The 21,700-nt window shown below is 42.5% G+C and overlaps 1 non-coding gene across 1 annotated transcript; it reads right to left on the bottom strand.

Moving 5' to 3' along the window:
- Positions 1-4,657: 4,657 nt before the first annotated feature.
- Positions 4,658-4,730, bottom strand: TRNAK-CUU. Its single transcript has one exon. It is a non-coding gene; the product is annotated as a tRNA-Lys (tRNA).
- Positions 4,731-21,700: the final 16,970 nt, after the last annotated feature.

The raw sequence follows: 21,700 nt of genomic DNA on the forward strand, positions 1-21,700 counted from the left end.
TCTAACAGATCGAACAAAATTACATTGGTTAGACGTTCATCGCCAACTTAGGTACTATTTAGACAGGACCAAACAATTTAGGAAGTCTGATCAACTGTTTGTTTCCTATGCAGAAGGCAAAATGGGCCTTCCAGTTTCTAAGCTAGCTCTTTCTAGATGGCTTACTTAATTGATTACCTTTGTGTATGAGATCAGACCTCAACAGTTGCCAACCAAACCTAGAGCTCATTCAACTAGAGCTTTAGCGACATCTATAGCTTTCCAAGACAGACTGCCTACTGATTCGATTTGTGCAGCAGCTACTTGGGCTTCTCCCCATACCTTCATTTCCCATTATAAGTTGGACTTAGTCTCTAGAGACCGAGCCAACTTTGGTTCCACTGTACTCAAGAGTCTGTTCTGATAGGCCACCCGGGACAAGGTGCTAGGGAAGCGGTCCCATCCAGCAAGAATGAAGGCGAGATAGACAACTTAACATTTAGAAGTTATGTACCTACCATAACGTTCCATGTTAGTTGTCTTCTCGCCTTCTTTCTTAAGGCCCCACCCTCCTTCCCCCTAGCCTGGACAGACCTAGAGGAGTTTGTTTTGTGACCTTTATCCTTTTTACCACCTCTATATAAGTATATATATAAATATATATAAATATATATATATATATATATATATATATATATATATATATATATGTTTCCTCAGCCAGGTTTAGGACACCTTTTAGTCAGCCTATAGAGGTGGGTTATCCCCTTTTCTTCCATATTGTGGGACTTTCCTAGCTGGGCCTAGCTTACAAACGAGATCTGAGGAGTTACCGCCTAGCATTGTGGGATATAGGGGAGCCTCGAGCCAGTGGAACTAGCTCTCGAACTTAGTGGCCAAGTTGGAGCCGAGGTTTGGCTCCGAACCCATCCAGCAAGAAAGAAGGCGAGAAGAAGACAACTAACATGGAACGTTATGGTAGGTACATAACTTCTAATTTACTGGTAGTGTCCGACTGAGCCAAAAAAAAAGACTTATTTTCAGCGGAGGCCCAGGAAGAAAAGCTCCAAATTACATTTTTATTTAAAAAAAAAAAAAAGAAAGAAAGAAAAAAAAAAAAACACACTGGTTGCATAGAACAAAAAATGTATAAGCAAGATATCAAGCTGATTTTGCACATATGTTTGTGCTGAAAATGCATCTGTGACCTCTGTGTTAATTGTGTTAAAATGTATTAGTAGTGCATCCTGCTGAAATGAAGAGAAATGTACATGTATCTGAATTAAATCTATGTTTTAATAGAGGACATTGGCACGGTAATAGTTAACTAGCTGGCTTATTTTAAGAAAAATACGGGAAATTCAAATGAGCTGTTAAATCACTGAACGGTACCCCACAGTGCTGAGTAGCATCTGAGATGATTGGTCTGGGACAGAGCCTTTGTTCATTAGCTCAGTGAAAAGATGGGGAGGTCTCCAGGCACTGCCATAAACATTCAATCCCAGTTTCAGCTTCAAAGGAGATAATGTGGGAATCTGAGTCAGGTGACCAAATGAGGTTGTTCTGCAAGTCATCTTGGATATTATATTTTACAGGGAGTAATCTCAGAGTACAAAGTATTCTGTTGGGAACCTGTCTAGAAAGACTGCTCACATATTTAATCTTGTCTTGTCCAAGTAAGTTATTGGGGAACAAATTCTTAGATTCAGTCAGGAATATAGTGAAGCTTAGTTTAGATATTGTTTTTCTTTATTTGTCTGAGTGTGTCCTTCAGTGATCATTTCAATATTTCCTGTGATCTGAATTGTGGTTTACTGTGAATATATATTCAGTATTTCCATGGTCTTTTATTACTTATTAAATATATTTAAAACTTACCTGGTTCTTGTAGAGATCATCTAACCTTTGATAGTACTTGTATTTATTTGGTGACACTGTGGGCCACTGCACAAGGCCTAGCCGTCTTGGTGAAATACTGCTGTTTTCTATTAGTATTGGTTTTGTATTGGAACATTACCCCACCAGATGCGCAGTAGCAAGGACTGCCCAAAGCCCTCCCAGCACTGTACGCTTAACGTTTACTTTTAGAAGTGTTTTGAATAAACATCAGAAGACCATCGCTTGCAAAATAAATATGCAAAGCATTGTAATTATTTCAGTACAAACCCTTTTCTGTCTTATTTGCTGATACCAGGATTATGACACGAAAGCAGTCCAGTTTTCATTTATCAAAAGGTTTGATTATTCAAACGAACACAGAATATGCTTCATTTATAAAAAATATTACAATATCCGACTTTAAAATCACAATTTTTTAAAAGGGTTAGGGGTGCGAACACATATAATTTGCTACATGTATACAAATCTATTGCAGTATTACACAGATTTAAAATTACAGTTCTCTAAGGGTGCGGGTGGCGACCTTTCTGGGAGGTCTTTTTTACTGTATTTACTGAATGTATTTAATGTCTCACTGCCTTGGAATATTGCTTGTTGCGTTATCTCCAGAAATATGTTCAATGAACGGTGGGCTGTGCGGGGGGGTTGCCCCCCCCCCCCTGCTAAAGCAATTACTGCACAAAATTTTAGTAAAGAAAGGTGGGGTGGGGCAGGGGTTATGGTTTGGTTTTGGCTTTTCTATAACTACTTCACTGTTGCAGTTACTTGAAAATAGTATTTTTCCTCCGCAGGAGTGTTTTGCTTCGTGTGTTTTGTTTTTTTTTTTTTTTTTTTTTTGTTTGGACCTACAAAGATTCTGACCCGCTAATAGTTTAACGAACTTGCATTTCTTTCCTCCGCCTGCTGATATTGGTGGTAATTTTTAATTTCGTCTGAGTGCTGCCTCTTCCCCAGTCTGGCATACAGCTGCCCCCCCCCACCCCCCCCCCCCAGGTCTTCACTATGTTAACGGTCAGTCAATGAATATTCAGCATGTCACTTGGTAATCTGCATGGCTTGTCACTCAGCATACAATGTCACACGGGCTTGTCATGTCAATCATGTAGACCACGCCTATTCATGCGCGAAAATCGTGGTGGGGTATTGTTCTAATACAAAGCCTTAGTACTAATAATGCACAGTATAATGGAACACCCTTTGTTAAGGGCCTTAGAGTAGCTGATTGTGAAGTGTCTGCTGGCAGTAATAACTACCTTATACTCTGGGCAGAAGGGGGAACAGCAGGTAAACCTGTGCAAATCTTTCCCAGGTGTAGGCATGTGAAAATTAAGTCTCTCCGTGAGTGTGTGTCAACTACATGGGGCAGGGACACGAAGCACTCAGTTTACAGAAAGGATGCTGGAGGACTTGGCTTGGAGACACTGCTGAGGACCCAACCCTACAGCTGTCCCAGTGAGGACTCTTATTAAGGATCTGGAAGGAGACTGATAGATACAGAGACATCCAGAACCCGAGCTGACTGTGTTCCCTGAAAAGAGTATCCATTTGTATTCCAAGTGCACGTCCCTCTCCATTGTCAATGGTGAGGATTCAGGCTCCTTGATTACTGGCCCATCATGGAGATGACACACAGTGATGCCCATCATATATTGGCAGCAGTGATGGGCATCAGTTATTAGCGCTCTGTGCCGTGGAATGCAATCACATGTATTGTTTAGGTGCAGCTTTGTGGTATTTCTACTGAGGGCAACATATTACTATATAAGTCTTATTGGCATTTTGTATGTTTTTACTAACATTTGTGTGAAATTTTTATTGGCAGCACAATACTCTGCATTGTTGCTGTTAGATGAGGCTTTAATAATGAATTTTCATTAGTTGAGAATCTACCTTTTGAATTGAGCCATTTAAGTATGCAAGTCACATTATTTGTACTTTCTGGATGGTATTTTGTCAGGGTTTGCTACTGCACGAGTAGGAGGATGCTGTTAGAAACTTTTGCCCTTTATTGCACATCATGTTAGGTATATTTGAAAGCATTAATTCCTTTAGAAAGTTTTTCCTGACTTTGTGCATTAAGATGTACATTGTATTTCCAGCTTTTTTCTCCTTTAATTCCATTACTGTCCTTCACTGCACTGCCCCTTGAGAAGGGTTTCACATGCTTTATCTCATCTTAAAACGAATAAATAAATAAAATGAGTGCATTATTCCATTTTGTGTTAGCATAGTTCTTCCTGGTAAAAATTCCTGCTTGTGATGATTTCATTAGATTGTGAGATTATACCATGCGTCTTTCTCAGATGTATAGATTTTAATCTGTAGTCAGTTTGAATGCCTTGTTGCTGACAGCTGTACATTTTAAATTGTCAAGCTGTGATTATCCGTCTTATTTAATACTATAGTACAGCATTATGGGGGGAAAAGTTACATTTGCACACCCTTGTATTTATTTTCATCTGTTTGCAAAATTATTTCTTTCTACGCTTTATTTTCTGTACTTTCCATGAGTTGGTGTTCCCTCATAAGTGTTAGCATGTTTTTAATGAAATCGGTGATGAAACTGAAACGGAGCTCTTAATTTGACGTAGTTTTTGCTGCCTGGTATGTTGTGTTGAAAAAGTGCATTTATGTTGATGTGATTGGTGTCTGTAATTGCTAAGCCTATTAATGACTGTTATCTCTGACTGATTGGAATTAATTTTCCATGGAATGCATAGCTTAACTATGATACATCATATTTTTCTGCCAGTTTTATTTAAAAAAAAAAAAATTACATCGCCCAACGTGGGGCTCGAACCCACGACCCTGAGATTAAGAGTCTCATGCTCTACCGACTGAGCTAGCCGGGCTGTATGTCTGCTGTCCCTTTTTTTCTGTCTCTTCATGTGTGTGTATCATTCACTGTTTTAATTGGCATGAATGATGAAAGTGAAATAATTTCATTTTGTATTTGTTTACTTGTAGCATACGTTCCAGTATTCTGTAGGTTTTGCTTGTGTTAGTATAATCATATAAAATATATATGTGATGAATAAAAATTATATATACACACGTTATTTAATACAGATGACAGTGGTAAGCACTTTAGACAAAGCACGTTTATGTACAGTGTCGTTTTGATGAATGCAGCATGAAATTTAAGTAATTTGGAAGTTGTGGGGGGGGTTTGTGTGTGTGCATTTTATCTAATCTGGTAGTGTGTGTGTGTGTGTGTGTGTGTGTGTGTGTGTGTGTGTGTGTGTGTGTGCATTTTATCTAATCTGGTAGTTAGTCCAAACAAATGCAGTACTGCTTGAATCCAGCATTCTGGTTTCAAATTTCAGATTTTCCTCCCACTTACGTTTTTAACTCCTTTATTACTGAACATTTTTAAAAAGGTTGTCCTTTTAGTAAAGGCTGTTGGTTGATTTACTGGTCCCTTGCATATGAAGGGCAGTTCTCTCCAGATTGGTTTAACATAGTCTTGTTAACTATTTAAGATAATTATATTGGGATTTGTAAGAGTATTTTGAGAACGTGCTGCAGACATGAAAGGAGCAACTTATGTTGAATTTAATTGGAAATTTTTTCTTCCACTTTTGAAATGAAGAAAATTGTTTTCTGGACAAAGTGGAGAAAAAGTAATCTTGAGTCCTGAAGTTTTACAGCTCATTCCTCTGATAGCTTTTGTATTTGTTACTCTGAAGAGAATGGATGCGTTAGATTTCTACTTTGAAATTAACATTTTGCTAATATACACTTGCTTCTGCTGACCATTTTGATCTCCCACATATCTGAAAATGTCCATATGCATCGTTCAGATTTTCATAAACATTTTTCAGGACGTGTCATGCCTGTATACTCTGCCATTAACAGCACTGCATTTGCTAACTAATGGCAAGCTGACAGCATTATGTTAAATGGGTTTGTTTGCTGTTGTAAAAACAGAAAGGGGGCACATCCATGTAATTTGTCTTAAACTGGCCTGTTCTTTTATTTTTTGGTTTGTTTATTTACTTTTGCATGGTAATTTTCTGCAGTTACATGCAATGGCTTTCTTAGTGCTCTACTCCATCTACCAGGCCTTGGCTTCATCCATGTTTTTTTGAAAAGGGTTGGATTTTAGGGTTCCAGGCCTCCTCTTCCACCTCCAAAATGAATAACCTAGGGTAATCTAAGGCTTCTGCAGCAGTGATCAATATGATGAGTATAGTACTGTTGTACAAGTAATCTACCACAACAGTAGATGCTGGAATGATCACTGTTGCAGTAGCCGCTCCCTCCCTCCATTCCCATTGTTTTTTGGTATGTTATTTATGCTAGGGTGTGGTTAGTTCTTTTTTTTTTTTTTTTTTTTTTTTTTTTTTTGTTCTAGCATTGTCCTTTCAGGGCTTTAGCCCCCCTCTCTGGTTTGGCAGGAAAGCTCTGAAGGGCCTGGCACCCACACTTGTATTTAAGTTTGCTCCACTCGAGCTGCCTGACAGATCTGATGTTATCCATGTGACTATTCCTCACTCCTGGGTCTTGGAGTCGACATCTGATCCGAGCCGACAACTTTATAGACTGCTTCTAGACTCTAGCTCCTCCCACTCCCATGCTGTCCTTTAACCCCTCAGATCTCGTTTGCGCGCTAAGCTCCAGATGCTGATTCTTGGCTCGAGTTCCTGTGTGGGATATATAGTCTTATTCCAAAAAAATTGTCAGGAATTTTCTTGTATTTTCTTATTGGTGTGTAGTGTTAGTTTTTAGTCCCTCCCCTCCTGTTTGTTAGTTCGTTGCCTGTGTGTGTTGGTGCCCTTTTTGTGTTGTGGCCATTATTTTCTTGCTGTTTCTGCTGCTGATTAGTGTGTAGTTTCTTAGTGGTTAGCGCTATGAGTGTGATCGGTCAGTTTCTTTCCCGGTTCTGACTTGTGCTTGTTTTTCTGCCTCTGTTTTTGCATGTCTCTCAGACTGCAGGTTGTCTCGCCATGTCCAATAAGCCATTTGGCTTTAAAAGGTGCACCTTGTGCTTTCAGAAGCTGCCTGTCTGCACAAGGAGTATTTTTATTGTTTGGGCGTAGACCACCTGGAGGTTGAATGTGACACTTGTGCCGCATTTAACCCCAGGGCTTGCGTCGAGTGCCGAAAAAACCTCCTCCTAAAATGGTTTGGGTAAGGGGGTCCCTTGGCCTAGTCCCCTGCCAAGTCTGGACCCTCTGAGCACAAGAGGAAGGCCTTCTTGCTCCCTGGGTCTTTCTCTTCAAGAAAGGCTAGGCTGTTGGAGTCTAGTGCCTCTGATCCAAATCAAGTCTCGCCAACAGTATGGAAGAGGCCTCTCGAGTGGCCGTCTCAGGCATCGCTATTCGGCATCACGCCTGGCTGCTCCTTTGTGGATTTTTTTAAGGCATCTTTCACCAATGCCCCTTTCAATGGTTTTACCTTGTTTGGCCCTTTGTTCAAAGAGACTCACCAGCAGTAAGCAGGAAGGCAAGGCATTGTCAGCTGTGGGAATCAGATTTTCCACCCCTCGACGCTCCCTTTCCAAGAGCATTCAGGGACCAGGAAGATGTGGTTTTTCAAGTCGCAGCCTGCCTTCCAGGATGCTCAGGATGAGCCCTCCTGTAGAGGTCGGGGGAGAAGGTTCAACGACAGAAGCTGCCCCAGGGGCAGAGAAGGTCTGCAAAATCAGGGCTCCAGAGAGCCCTTCTCTGAGAAGTCCCAACAGTGCGCTTGAAGCGCTGCCGCAACTGTCTTGCCCTGGAGGCAGTCGGGCGTCATTTGTCTTTGCACCCTTTGCTTTTGGCAAGTATTACAAAAGATCGTTTTGTGCTAAACATCATTTCCGGGGGTTATTCTATTCCCTTTTCTCAGTCTTCCCTTCTGGTCAGGTGATATCTTCCTAATCCACCACCCCATCAGAGGGAGCAAGCTCAGGAAGGAAGTGCTCAAGCTATTTCAAAAGAGAGCCATTCAAGAGGTCCCCCCAAGGCAACAAGAATCCGGAACTTACTCCCACTTCTTTTTGGTGCCAAAGATGATTGGGGACCTGCATCCAATCCTGGAAGTCAACAAACTCAATCTCTCTGCCAAGAAGTCCAAGTTCCGGGTGTTCACTGTACGGTCCATCATGCCTCTGTTGCACAAGGACGATTGGATCTGCTTCATGGATCTCCAGGATGTGTGCTATTATTTAAAAATAGGCACTCCAGGAAACGTCTCCACTTTCAAGTAGGGGCTAATCACTACCAGTTCAGGACGTTGCCCTTTGGTCTCACCACAGCCCCCAGGATGTTCATCAAGTGCATGGCAGTGGTCACAGCTCACCTTAGACTGCAGGGATTCCAGGTGTTTCCATACCTTGACGATTGGCTCCTCACAGCTCCTATAAAGCTTTGTCTGTCCGCTGCCTATCAGTACCTGCTTCAGCTATTCAACCAGTTAGGGATTACAGTGGCTGTCCCCCAAATCGAACCCAATTCCATCCCAAAATCTGGAATTCATCGGGATCCAGTTGGACACTGTGTCAGAGATTGCAGCATTTCTCCCCTGTGTCGCATACACCTAATCAGCACCCGTGTCCAATGTGTTCTAGATCAAACTCACTCTCAGGCCTACCTTATTCTCAAGACCTTGGAGTCCATGGCAGTGGCTATCTATCTGGTGCCATTAGCCAGGTTCTACATGAGCGTTCTGCAGTGGAATCTAGCGGTTCAGTGGTCTTCCCTGTGTAATCCGATGATAACCCCAATCCATCTTACTTCAGTGTGCAGGCGTCCTCTCCTTTGGTGGAGCCAGTCTCTCAACCTTGTCATAGGTAGACCCTTCTCTCTCCCTCCTCGCAGTGCCACACTGACCTCAGACACTTCCCTATTGGGGGGGGGGGCATTTTCAGGGGGAAAAAGTCCAAGGCACCTGGTCCAACGCAGAGACCGAACTGCATAATGTTCTGGAGATGAGGGCAGACCTCACGTTGCAAGCCTTTCAGGACTTTTTCCACTCCAGGTTCCATTGCAGTTCACGTGGACAACCATGGCTGTTGTGTGGTACATCAACAAGCAAGGGGGGTCACATTTTCATATATGTTCTGTCGCAAGACCATGATGGTGTGGGAATGGGAGATGTCCTCAGGATGTTTTCTCATTGCAACGCATATCCCCGGAGAGTCCTTCGTGTTAGCAGACAGACTCAGCAGGGCAATCCTGAGTCCTCACAAGTGGTCCTTGAATCCTTCGGTGGCGGAAGAGATCTTCCTTTGCTGGAGTCAACCTAGCTGCAATCTGTTTGCTTCCACTCTCAACCACAAATGAAGCCGGTATTTCACTCTGATTCCCACAGATGGGAAATCCCCCAGGGACACTATGGTTCACGACTGGCCTCCGGGTCTCATATATGCCTATCCTCCTTTACCTCTTCTTCCCAGAGTACTTCAGAAAGCTCATTGCCTCAAGGCCACCTTGATCCTCATTACCCCCTTTTGGCCTCAGCAGGTGTGGTGCCCCCTTCTACGGTCTCATTTGAAGTGCCCCCCTTGGGCACTAGATCCCTTTCCAGATTGATTTCCATCCCTCTCAGCTTCCTATTCCAAACACTAGATGCTCTTTCTGATGGCATGGTTTGTCCACTTCCAGAAATCTTGAAACAGTCCAGGCTGGCTTCCTTTGTCAAGAACATTTTTTTCTGACCTCTCTGGAGGCTTCCATTCAAAAGGTTTACTCCAGTAAGTGGAAAAAGTTTTCTTTGGACTAAGCAGCGCAGTCTGGATCCTGCTTCGGCCTCCATTTCAGAAATCCTACTCTTGTCTTCTCTCTTTCAGGCTGGTGCTAGCTTCTCTACTGTCAAAGTGCAGTTGGCAGCTTTCTCCAGCTTTTATGTTTACAAGAAACCTACCTTTTCCTCTCGCTTGTTCGAGGCATTTTTGAAAGGGAGTTTTTCTGCTCTGACCTCCTGTCAAGGATCCTTTCCCTCCTTGGGACCTTTTATTTCTGCTGCAATCTCTCACACAGAGTCCATTTGAGCCTGCTGCCACATGTGATATCACATTTTTGTCATGGAAGACTGCTTTTCTAGTAGCCATAACTTCAGCTAAAAGAGTTGCAGCTTTTTCTATCAAACTGCCTTTCATGTTTTTTCATAAAGATGGAGTGGCTCTGCAAACTAACCCTTCGTTCATGCCCAAGAGTGCCATGGAAGCAAATCTGAACCAGTCAATTCAATTGCCAGTTTTTTTTCCCAAATTTTACTAATAAAGGATATCTCTTGCATATGCTAGATGTGCATAGGCAGTTGCGATTTTATGTAGATAGGACAAAAGATTTCCGCAGGTCTGACCAGCTATTTGTTGCGATGTCCTTCATGGATGCATCTGCAGTCATAACAACTGGGTTGTCCTGTCGTCAGGCAGCCCTTCAGTTGGCCGGATTCCAAAGTCCGGGTCCGGCTTCGGCTGATGTCGCACTTCACCCGACGTCATCTCTGTTGGTCTTCGGGTATAAAGGCATCAGCCGACGCCATTTTCCTCAGTCTTTCTTGCCGCGTGGCGCCCGAAGCAGAAGCTGTTCGCAAGTGCCGGTCGGTCGGATCCAGAGATTACTACTACCGAATACTACTTCGAAGACTTCTAAAGCTAAGTACCCCGTTGGGGACTCTTTCTTGCCTCAGCCGATGTCAGAAAAAGTAAATAATTGTTTAACTTGTGGGAAACAAATACCTCATAAAGATTTCCACTCTTACTGTTTGCCTTGTTTAGGCCCAGCCCACGCCATAGCAGCCTGTTCGCCTGTGCTTCTGTCAACCGACGACGCTTAGGCGCCGGTTGGAGTTTGCTGAACAGTTTTTCGCTCAGATTTTGCGTATATTATGCCGTCGGATCCTCCGACTTCCCAAATCGCTAAAAAACGCAAAGAAAAAGACCGACACTCGCGGTCCGCGGTTTCGGCCGAAACCATGGTTAAGCAAACCGCGAGTGTCTCGGTTTCCGCCGAAACCCCGAAAACTGATCAAAGTACAGCTGAATCTATGACTACCACTGAGGCTCCTGCTACTTCACTTGAATCGGCCTCAGAAATTTTATCCACTACGGTGGTTGCTACTGACTTATCAGACACCATTCCCTTGGATGTCTCTACCCCAGCACGTGGTGCTGCTAGGCCCCCAGCAGCCATGTCCATTAAGGCCTTTGCCAGGGCTAAAGCAGCCAAATCTACTAAAGCAGTGCCTGTCAAACCCCCTACAACCAGGCCCACATCTAGTTCACAAATGCTTACTCTGGCAGAAGATTTAATATCATTGATTAGGGGATCTCAATCCCACCCAGACAGGGCCTCTCAGCCCCCAGAGGAGAGACCTAGGGCAGAGCCCCTCGAGCCTGTGTCCTCTGATGATTCAGCCGATGACTCAGACATAACAGACCAGCCAGAGGCTCCTTTCTCCAATTATGAAGACCCAGATGCTGAAGAATCCATTCCAGCTGCTTCCCCACCAGAAGAATTCTCCTTTGGGGAAACCTTACATGCCATGCGAGAACAATTCCAATGGCAGCAGCAGGATTTCTCAGATTCCAGAAAAAGACTTAGGACTTTTCTGCATCTTCCACAGCACAGGCCCTTAGCTATACCTCCTGTCCTTTCTGTGGTGGACGATGCCTTTAATGATGTCTGCTCTACACCAGACTCTTTACCTCCAGCCCCTGCCAAACCAGATAGATTCTACAGGGTACCAGACACTCATCATCACCTTTACAAGGCCCCTCTTGCAGACCCCGAAACTATATCCCAGGGTCCTAAGGCAGTAGCCTCGACCACAGCAAAAAACCCTATTCCTTCTGAAAGGGAAGCCAGGTCTTTAGACAGATGGGGCAAAAAAGTCTACACCTCAGCTACTCTCTCAGCTAGAGCTTTAAACTGTCAGTTTCACATGATACAATACCAAGAGTTTATGCTTGATCAGTTAACTAAAAGCTATCCTCTGATGACTCTGTCGATAAGAAATATGTATTAGAAATGGTAAATAACATACAACAGGTTAGTAACCATTCCTTAAAATGTGGCTATGATGCACTGGAGGCTTCATTTAGGTCAGCCATGACTGGCACAGTGATAAGAAGACATGCATGGCTAAAGGAACAAGTCTTACCGGATCATGTTAAAGCTAAGTTATTAGATGCTCCTATGGATAAGACCAGTTTGTTTGGTACACCTGCCCAGCAGGTAATGAAGAAAATGGAAGAAAAGGCAAAATCTGTTCAAACAGTTAAAAGATTTCTTGCAGGTTCAGCCCCCAAGGTTTAGCAGGAACTGGCCTGCCAAAAATTGGTCCTTTCCTGACTCCACAAGATCCCAAAGGGGCAGGAATAGACGTCCCAGAGGCAGAAACCAATCCAGAGGAGGTGCCTACAGAGGACGACAGTGGCAAGGTAATAACAGAGGCACAGACACAACCACTGCCACTACAACAACACAATCACAGTGACTTAACTCTAAATCCGCCTACCAGGGAACAAATAGCAGCTCCATTAGGAGGCAAATTAACCTTATTTTCGAAGAACTGGCACTACATCACAAAAGACAAGTGGATTTTGCAAACCATAGATCAAGGTTACCGGTTCCACTTCCACACTTTACCAGTCAAAAGAGGAATACCAAACCTACCTCCAAATCAAAAAACAGAAGCTCTACAACAGATAATGCAATTAGCAAAGATGAGAGCTGTGGAAAGAGTGCCAATTACAGAACAAGGAAAAGGATTCTACTCCAGACTATTCCTAGTTCCAAGAAAGGAAAAAGTTGGAGACCTATTCTCGACCTGTCCACCTTAAATACATACATCATTGTCCCAAAATTCAAAATGCTGACCCTACAGCAACTTCTTCCCATGCTGGGCAAGGAGTGTTGGCTGGTAACTCTAGATCTCAAGGAGGCATACCTGCACGTCCCCATTCGACCAATCTGCAGAAGATACATCAGATTTCTTGCAGGATCAGAGCATTATCAATTCTCAGCATTGCCCTTTGGCTTATCTACTGCCCAGAGTATTCACAAAATGCCTGGCATCAGTAATCGCCCACTGCAGACTACAGGAATCCAAATTTACCCATACCTGGACGACTGCCTGCTACAAGGGGACAACAAAAGCAAGCTGACAACAGATTTACAAAGGGTCATTTACTTGCTACAAGCACTGGGATACACAGTCAATTTACAAAAGTCAAGGCTGATACCATCCCAAACAAGGACATTCTTGGGCGCAGAATTGGACACAGTAAGACAAATGGCATTCCTAACTGCAGAAAATCTAAAAGAACTCCCTCTTTACTTCTTGGCTCTAACAAAACAGAACAAGTTAACAGCAAGAAAAGTACTGCAGGCCTTGGGCTTCATGGCATCATGCATAATCTTGGTCCCACATGCCAGACTACATATGAGAAAACTACAGTGGTACCTAAAGAATTTATGGTCTCAACACAGTCACAGCCTAGAAGCAGAAATTCCACTAATTCCATGCTTAAAACAGGAGTTCCTATGGTGGGCTCAAGCATGCCAGTCAAACCCGGGACTACCCTTTCGCAGCTGTCAAGCAAATCAGACCATCACAACAGATGCCTCAGACCTAGGATGGGGGGCTCACATGCTGGACAAATGCGTGCAAGGTTTGTGGACCCAGGATCAACTTCACCTGCACATCAACCTAAAAGAGATGCTGGCAGTAAAACTGGCAATCCAAAATTTCAGACCATTTCTCAAAGAAGGCCATTTGATGATAAGGACAGACAACACCACAGTCATGTGGTACATCAACAAACAGGGAGGCACTCATTCATACCCCTATGCAGAATGACTTTGGAGCTTTGGAACCTGGCACTCAGCTACAACATCCAGTTACAGGCAATGTTTGTACCGGAAAGGAGAATACTCTAGCAGACATATTAAGCAGAACCACATCGGATGCCCACGAATGGATGCTACATCGGACATCTTCAAGACCATCTCAAAGAAATGGGGAATGCCTCAGATAGATCTATTCGCTTCCCTCTCAATCACCAGCTCAAAAAATTCTGCACAAGGACATTCCACCCACTGGCATGGAAAGTGGATTCGCTCTCCTTCAGCTGGAAAGGCCTAACAGCATATGCATTCCCTCCTCTTCCCTTGATACACAAGGTATTACTAAAAATCAAGGAGGAACGTCCAAGGATAACCCTGATAGCTCCAAACTGGCCAAGACAACACTGGTACCCATTGCTGAGGAGCATGTCTCGGAACAACATGTGGTCAATACCCCTGATGCCTTTGATGTTAACTCAGAACAACTACAGCGTCATGCATCCGAACCTAAAAACGTTGCAACTGACTGCATGGAACTTCACATAGCAGCAACTAATCCAGAACTTTCCCAAAGGGTTAAAGACATTATCCTAGAAGCCCGCAGACCTTCAACAAGAAGGAATTATGCAGGAAAATGGAAAAGGTTTGTCATTTGGAGTACTGAAAGAGGAAAAGATGTGTCAAATATAGATATGGCTAACATTCTGGAGTATTTGGCAGAGCTTCTACATACAGGCCTGTCCTATTCCTCCATCAAGATACATGCATCAGCTATATCAGCAGAATACAGTTTTGATCCACCTGTCTTTTCACATCCTTTACTCAGGCAGTTCCTCAGAGGAATCAAGAATGTAAAACCTCCAAGGAAACCACCATTGCCAGCTTGGGATTTGAACTTTGTGCTAGAAAAGTTGACACTGCACCTTTTGAACCAGCAGCAACAGCAGACCTACAGCATCTATCGTGGAAAACTGCTTTCCTTCTGGCAATAACCTCAGCAAGGAGGGTTTCTGAACTTCAGGCCCTAATGGCAGTACAGCCCTTCCTAATCTTCCACCAAGATAGAGTGTCCATGAGGACTAATCCTACATTTATGCCTAAGGTGGTATCCAGAGTGTCCTTAAACCAGGCAATCCACCTACCTGCCTTCTTTCCCAACCCACAAAACAGAGGGAAAGAATACTACACACCTTGGATGTACATAGACAGCTACGCTACTACCTGGACAGAACAAAAGTAGCAGAAAACTGACCAGCTTTTTGTAGCCTATGCAACAGGAAGAGAAGGAAAAGCTATTTCCAAACAGACAATCTCCAAATGGATAGGAAATTGCATACGATTCTGTTACTCCTTCCATGGAAAACCAATTCCACAGAACATAAGGCCTCATTCTACAAGGGCAACAGCCACTACCACAGCCTTCTTACGAGGAGTGGCAACCAAAGACATTATTGAGGCGGCTACTTGGACCTCCGTGCATACATTTGCCAAGCATTATAATTTACCTCTCTATTCTAGATCCCGAGCAGGGTTTGCCACTGCTGTACTGCAAGGGATCCTAACCACACCATAATCTAGTTTTTCCTCCTCCCTAGTTGGCTATGGTATTCTACCCAGTTGTTATGACTGCAGATGCATCCATGAAGGACATAGTACAGTTTTGTACCTACCATAAATGTAGATGTCCGAACTGGATAGCATCTGCAGTCAGGATTACCCTCCCTCCTTCCCTCTGTGGTAGTCCTAGGGTGTTTACCCTCCTAATAGCTAGCTGGTGGGGGGGGGAGTCTCTTATGGTGTATTTGTTTGTATATATGTACATACATGCTTATTTTTTGTGTTTGCCTTCTACCTTTTGGAAACATTGGCATTCATCCAAATTTTAGCCTTCCAAGAGGGCAACTGGCATCTGGGGCAAGAAACACTGAGGAAAATGGCGTCGGCTGATGCCTTTATACCCGAAGACCAACAGAGATGACGTCGGGTGAAGTGCGACATCAGCCGAAGCCGGACCCGGACTTTGGAATCCGGCCGACTGAAGGGCTGCCTGACGACAGGACAACCCAGTTGTTATGACTGCAGATGCTATCCAGTTCGGACATCTACATTTATGGTAGGTACAAAACTGTACTTTCTATCTTAACAGGAGAGGTCAAGCAGTTTCCAGAATAACGCTTTCCCACTGGATTTTGGCATGCATTTCCTTCATCTGTTCTTCCAAAGGCTTATCCTTACCAGGTCCAATCAGAACTTATTCCACTAGATCTATGGCCACGTCAGCTACCTATATTGCCTAGCTTTCCATAGATGACATTTGTACGGCCGCCACCTGGTCTTCTCCTCACACTTTTTTGTCAGTCATTACAACCTTGACATCGTCTCCAGGAACAGAGCTTCCTTTGGTTCCACAGTTATTCGGCATGTTCTTCCATGAGACTGCCCAGGATTTAGGGTAGCTGGGGACTCTGACCCAAAAGCGAGGAATAGTGACATGGATAACATCAGATAAATAATATACTTATCATAACTTGGCATCTGTGTTATCCTATGTCACTATTCATCGCTATCGCTCCCTCCTTCCCCTATCCTGTGGGATCTAAAGGAAGTGGACATGTCCTATTTGGCAGTCAAGGTCTTCCTTAGCGGCTTTGTAGCTTTAGGGCAAACTCAATGTGAGGAGTTGGAGAGCGGCAAGGGGTCTTGGGAGTGGGAGGAGCTCAAGCCTAGAAGCTCTCTGTAAAGTTGCTGGCTCGGAACCAATGTTAATCCTGCAACCCAAGAGTGATGAATAGTGGCAAAGGATAACACAGATGCCAAGTTATGGTAAGTACATAATTCTTTTTCTGGCTATATTTTCTAAGTGTAGTAGTTAATTTTATTTTTATAAAAGAAAATTACTTTTTACTTTTATACAAGTTCAGATGTTAATACAAGTAAAACAGTAATGTTCTGGTTGAACTTGTTTAAAACTAAAATTTAATTTTCTTTTATAAAAATAAATAACTGCTACACTAATATTAAATAAAATATAACCCAAACAATACTGTTTTATTTATATTAATATTTATATTTTATTATTTAATATTAGTGTAGCAGTTAATTTTATTTTTATAAAAGAAATGCATTTTAGTTTTATACAAATTCAAATCTGAATGTAAATACAACCCTATTGTTCTGGTTATATTTTGCGATTAATATTTTGTCTGTTCTTCAATTTGTATTTGAATGTTGGCATCCCACAATCCCATTGCAGGAGTTGGGGATACATAATTATGTATGCAAATTTTGTGTTAATTGGCATCCAGGTTTTTGGCCAGTTGTACCTATTTTTATGGGCTTTGGCCAAATATTTGATGCTTCCAGGTTGAGAAGTATGCTGTGATATTGCTTTAAGAGTTGTATGCCGTAGAGTTATTCTTTGGCTTTTATATTCTGCCTGTCTTCAATATAGATGCAAGTAAACCTCTTAAGTATCTACATGCCAGGGCTTCAGCATTGTTACCCGTTTTGTGCCTTAACTTTGTTCAGGCTCCTCCAGGGCCTACAAAGCTAGAAATACAGACATCCGTGACAGATTTTAAGTAGAGCTTCTTCAAGTTACTGTACCAGGCCTGGACCAGGATTGATTTCAAGTATATTCCTTCAGTAAGGTTTGTAATAAAGGGAAGGTCCATCTGGAGGTTATGGATCAAGATCCACGAAATCCATGGAGTGGCTTCACAGATCCTAAACAGAAACTAAGCAGAGAAATGTGTTGAGTCAATAGTTGTGAACTGTCCTCTGAATAATTGTCATATGGAGGATGGTCTTTGAGACCAAATACTGCTATCGCTGTAAATCCAAAAGGAAAGAAAGCAAACCTGAAACTGATCTGAATCCATGTGTGTGAAAAAAACACGAAGACATTTCCTAGAGCACCTGGATCCTCTTCTGTAAAGAAAACACTTTGCACTTGACACAGCAGATATCGCTCCACTAATTATCCAGCACGGAGCCAGGGATAACTAGTACTTTAGTATTGGTGGTGCCACTGCTTTTGCAGATGCTAGTATTACTGCTGCCAGACTGATAGCTGGTTTGCATCTGAGTGTTTTTTTCTATAGGTGTAGTTTGTATTTTAGTTTTATGGAGTCTGATGGTGGGGCTAAAGATGCTGATGCAGTCCTGAATTACCTTTTGTCCCCTGTGCTTGTTTTGGGATCTTGGTGTGTCTGAATGTGAGTATTTTTTTGCTGTTTAAATTTGGATGGTTCTAATACTTTTAGGGAAGGCTATCTGAAAATTATTTTTTGTGTGTGGAGTGATGAGAAGAAAGGAAAGTGTCGGTTGTGCAACTAAGAGTGGTAGAGAATGTGTAGTGGGGTGACCAACAACTATTCATACGAATAGAGAGGTAAAGGTTATAAGGTACTTGCGTATATTATCGCAACCACATTCTTGAGCAACTCACTTGGCTCTTCTTGTATACGGAAAAGAAATCCCGGTTCTGTGAAGAACTCAAGGTAGCCCTCAACTACAACCCCGTTGGATAACGGTAAAAGATGGTCAGAAAGAAAGACCAAAACAGAATCACAGAATCTGTACACTTGATCTGATTGGAGAGTTTTTGGCCATGGGTGTTGGATGAAAATGAGTTAATGCCTACTTGTATATTCATAGTAAAGAAATGTCAGATAAATCGTTTTATTGTTTCTTGTTCACTGTCCTGCAGTTGTTCAGCTAATGACAAACATGCCATGACATTATTTCCACAGTACGGTTCTTTAACTGTTCCTGTTAACACAACAGTCCAGGTAGCTTCCGTGAACGAAAGGGAGTGTTGGGACAGTGTTACTTCGTAATTACAACTCAGAGAGGTGAGACAGCAGTCAGAAAATAAGAGAAATAAGAGAAAAACATGATGGGGTTGGGGGAATTACTTTAACTTGGCTGAGAAAAAACAAACAAACCTGTTTTTCACCTTTGCCAGATTAAGTACAGCCGCAAATGCCGCTTGCACATTCCTGATAAACACGACAAATGCGAGCAAACTGGGTAGGTCATCTGACTTTCTATCCCAGTAGGGTTATTTTCAAAACTAAGAGGAATTGGCAGCTCTATAAACCACTCCGGGTACACATCAATCTGTTGGTATAGTACTGACACTTTCACTGAAAAAAAAAAACCTTTTACCGGTTCACTGTTCAATGTCGCAACATCAAGTGAAAGTGAGTTGCTTACGAATGTGGTTGCGATAATACGCAAGTACCGGTTATACTACTTGAGGACCCCCACTGCCATGGTTAACACCTTGGTAAGTAAAATACATGTGGCAAAAAGGCCAAATGGCAGTATCCTGTACTTAACTGTACTGACTTTGCAGAATAAAGTGAAACTTTGACCTTCACAAGTAGTGATTCAGTAGTTGTTGGTCTTAACCGTCTTAATCAAAAACTCCTAGGGAAAGGTCACATTAGAGCCTGAAAATTATAGGAATCTTTTCATGACTGGTACTGAAGGAATACACTGCTAAGGTAAAAAGCTAGATGGAGCTCACTTCATCATAATTTAAAACATCAGAAATGACCTGAGGCTGCAAGTTGACATACAATTTTCTACAAAAAAAAAAGATGAGAGATCCACTCCATTGACATAGTAAGTAACTTACAAAACAGCTTTATTAAGCCAAATATTGTGTAAATGTGCTAAGTCAGAATTTGACTAGACAAATAATGTGGAAACTTCTCTGTGTGGAAGATCTAAGATTCCCTAGAGTTCAGGCACCTAATAAAAAACATACTTTGAATATCCAGCCTAATAGCAGTTGGTGGAAATGCTTTCTTTAAAACTTTCCAAAGTATAAATCCACTAATGAAAGTAGGAAAGCACAAGCTGTTTCAAGTTGAATCTTTTTTATTAAAACACAAACAAGCAGTCCAAAAACTAGTTGAAAAAGCAGAATAAAGTGTAGAAATTCACCATTCCATTTGTGTCCCAACAGCTCCGACTTAGATACACCCACCTTTCTAAATTCCTTTTTCATTGACTCTATTCAAAAGGGTGGCAGCGGTGGTGCAGCAGTTAGCATTGCCGCCTCCCAGCAAGAGGTTCTCTGGTTAGATTCTCTGCTGGGGTGCCTTCTGTGCAGAGTCTGCATGTCCTCCTTGTGGTCGCATGAGTTTCCTCCGGGTGCTTTGGTTTCCTCCCACATCCCAAAGATATGCCGCTGGTGGATTGGACACTCTAAATTAGCCCTAGGTGTGAGTGTGTGCGCCTTCTGTGGAAGGTTGGGCGCCGGGCTGGCATCTCCTCACCGTAAAACTCCACTGCCAATCATGAGCGGACAGAGGATCCGCCGTGGCGACCCCTAACCAAGAAAAGCCGAAAGTAGAAGATTGACTCTATTCAAAACTTAATTTAAAAAAGACCATACTTTACACCCCATTACCAGTCCTTTTACCCACACTCCCTTTTCTTTCTTAAGACTTCTACTGCTTATATTAGAACACTTCTCAGCAAAGTTCAACCATGCTTTCCTTCTACTGACAAGCTACCTCCACTTTTCTTTAAACTTGCTGCTAAATCTATTGCCTATCTCGTCTCTGTTTTAATCAGTAAATCTATCCAAGAATGCACAGTTCCTGAAATCTGGAAGAAATTCTACGTCTTACCCTACACAAAGGCGGTAACTCTTCTGATCCCACTAATTTCCGACCTATTACGTCTTATCCTACACAAAGGCGGTAACTCTTCTGATCCCACTAATTTCCGACCTATTACAATACTCTCACCCCTATCAAAAATACTGGAAAAATGCATTCATAAACAGCTTCTTGATAATCTTGTACAGGAAAGCCTCTTAATTCTACCCAATATGTTTTTTGCCCCATCGCAGCACTTCTGCAGCACACTCTCTTTTTTTTTTTTTACACAGACCATTGCAAAATTTTGTGACAACAGGCTAGTCCCCTGTCTTTTCCTTGACCTCTCTAAAGCCTTTGATAACTGTCTCCCACAAACAACTAATTTCTCCAACACTGCATTTCTCTGGTTCTCCAGCTACCTTTCCAACAGATTCCAATCTGTCAGATGGCTCTCTGCCTCCTCCCCTTCCTCCCTGTTCAAACTGGGGTTCTTCAGGTTTCCATTCTTGGACCCTTGCTTTAATCTTTTTACTAATAATCTCTACACATCCTGGCCCAACGTCTCATTAACACAGTATGCCAATGATTGCAGTTTTTCCTGTTCTGACAATCTCTCCCACCTCTTTACCATTACCCAAGAATCGCTCCTCTCAGTGGAACACTAGATAACCATTAATCATCTCCTTCTCAGCCTTAAAAAAAAATTAACTTAGTCTTCCTCCCAAAATCTCTGCAACAACACAAAAATACCTTCACTGTCACCTCTCTAAATAACACAATTATCTCTGTCGAACCACATACAAAACTGCTTGGAGTATCTATCGATGACCAACTTAAATTTGACATCCACACTCAACAGACTGTCAAAAAGACCCATCAAAATACTAGGGATGTTATACAGGCAAAAAAATATCTCACTAATGAAGCTAAATGTTCTCTAGTTCAGGCCTTCCTACTGCCCACCCTATTGTATGCTGCACCTTTTCTCACCAACATACAATCCAGTCTCTCTCTTAAACTTGAAAACACTTGTAATAAAATTGCTAGATTTGCTGCCACTGTTCCCTACTGCTCCCACCACTGCACAGCATTAAAAAACCTGCAATGGCTTTGAAGTCCAGCAACAATTCCTTCTTCCTCAGCTACACCTCACTCACTCTATCCTAAACAAACACTCTTCCTAGCCTGTTCTCTCAACTCTCATCTCTGCCTAATCTCCAAAACGTACTCTTCGAAGCTCTGATCTTCACCTCTTAGAAATTCATAAGCCTAATAAAAACATAGGCAAACTTCTCTACAATCACTCCGTTGCTAAAGCTTGGAATAAACTTACCTCAGTGCTTAGGAACTCTCTCTAACACTTATAACTTTAAACAAATCTTGACGACAGCCTGCTAAAATCTTGGTCCTGCCTTTGCT

The sequence above is a fragment of the Protopterus annectens genome, chromosome 9.part0 (assembly GCF_019279795.1).
Source record: "Protopterus annectens isolate FY-2018-M chromosome 9.part0, PAN1.0, whole genome shotgun sequence".
NCBI lineage: Eukaryota > Metazoa > Chordata > Ceratodontiformes > Protopteridae > Protopterus > Protopterus annectens.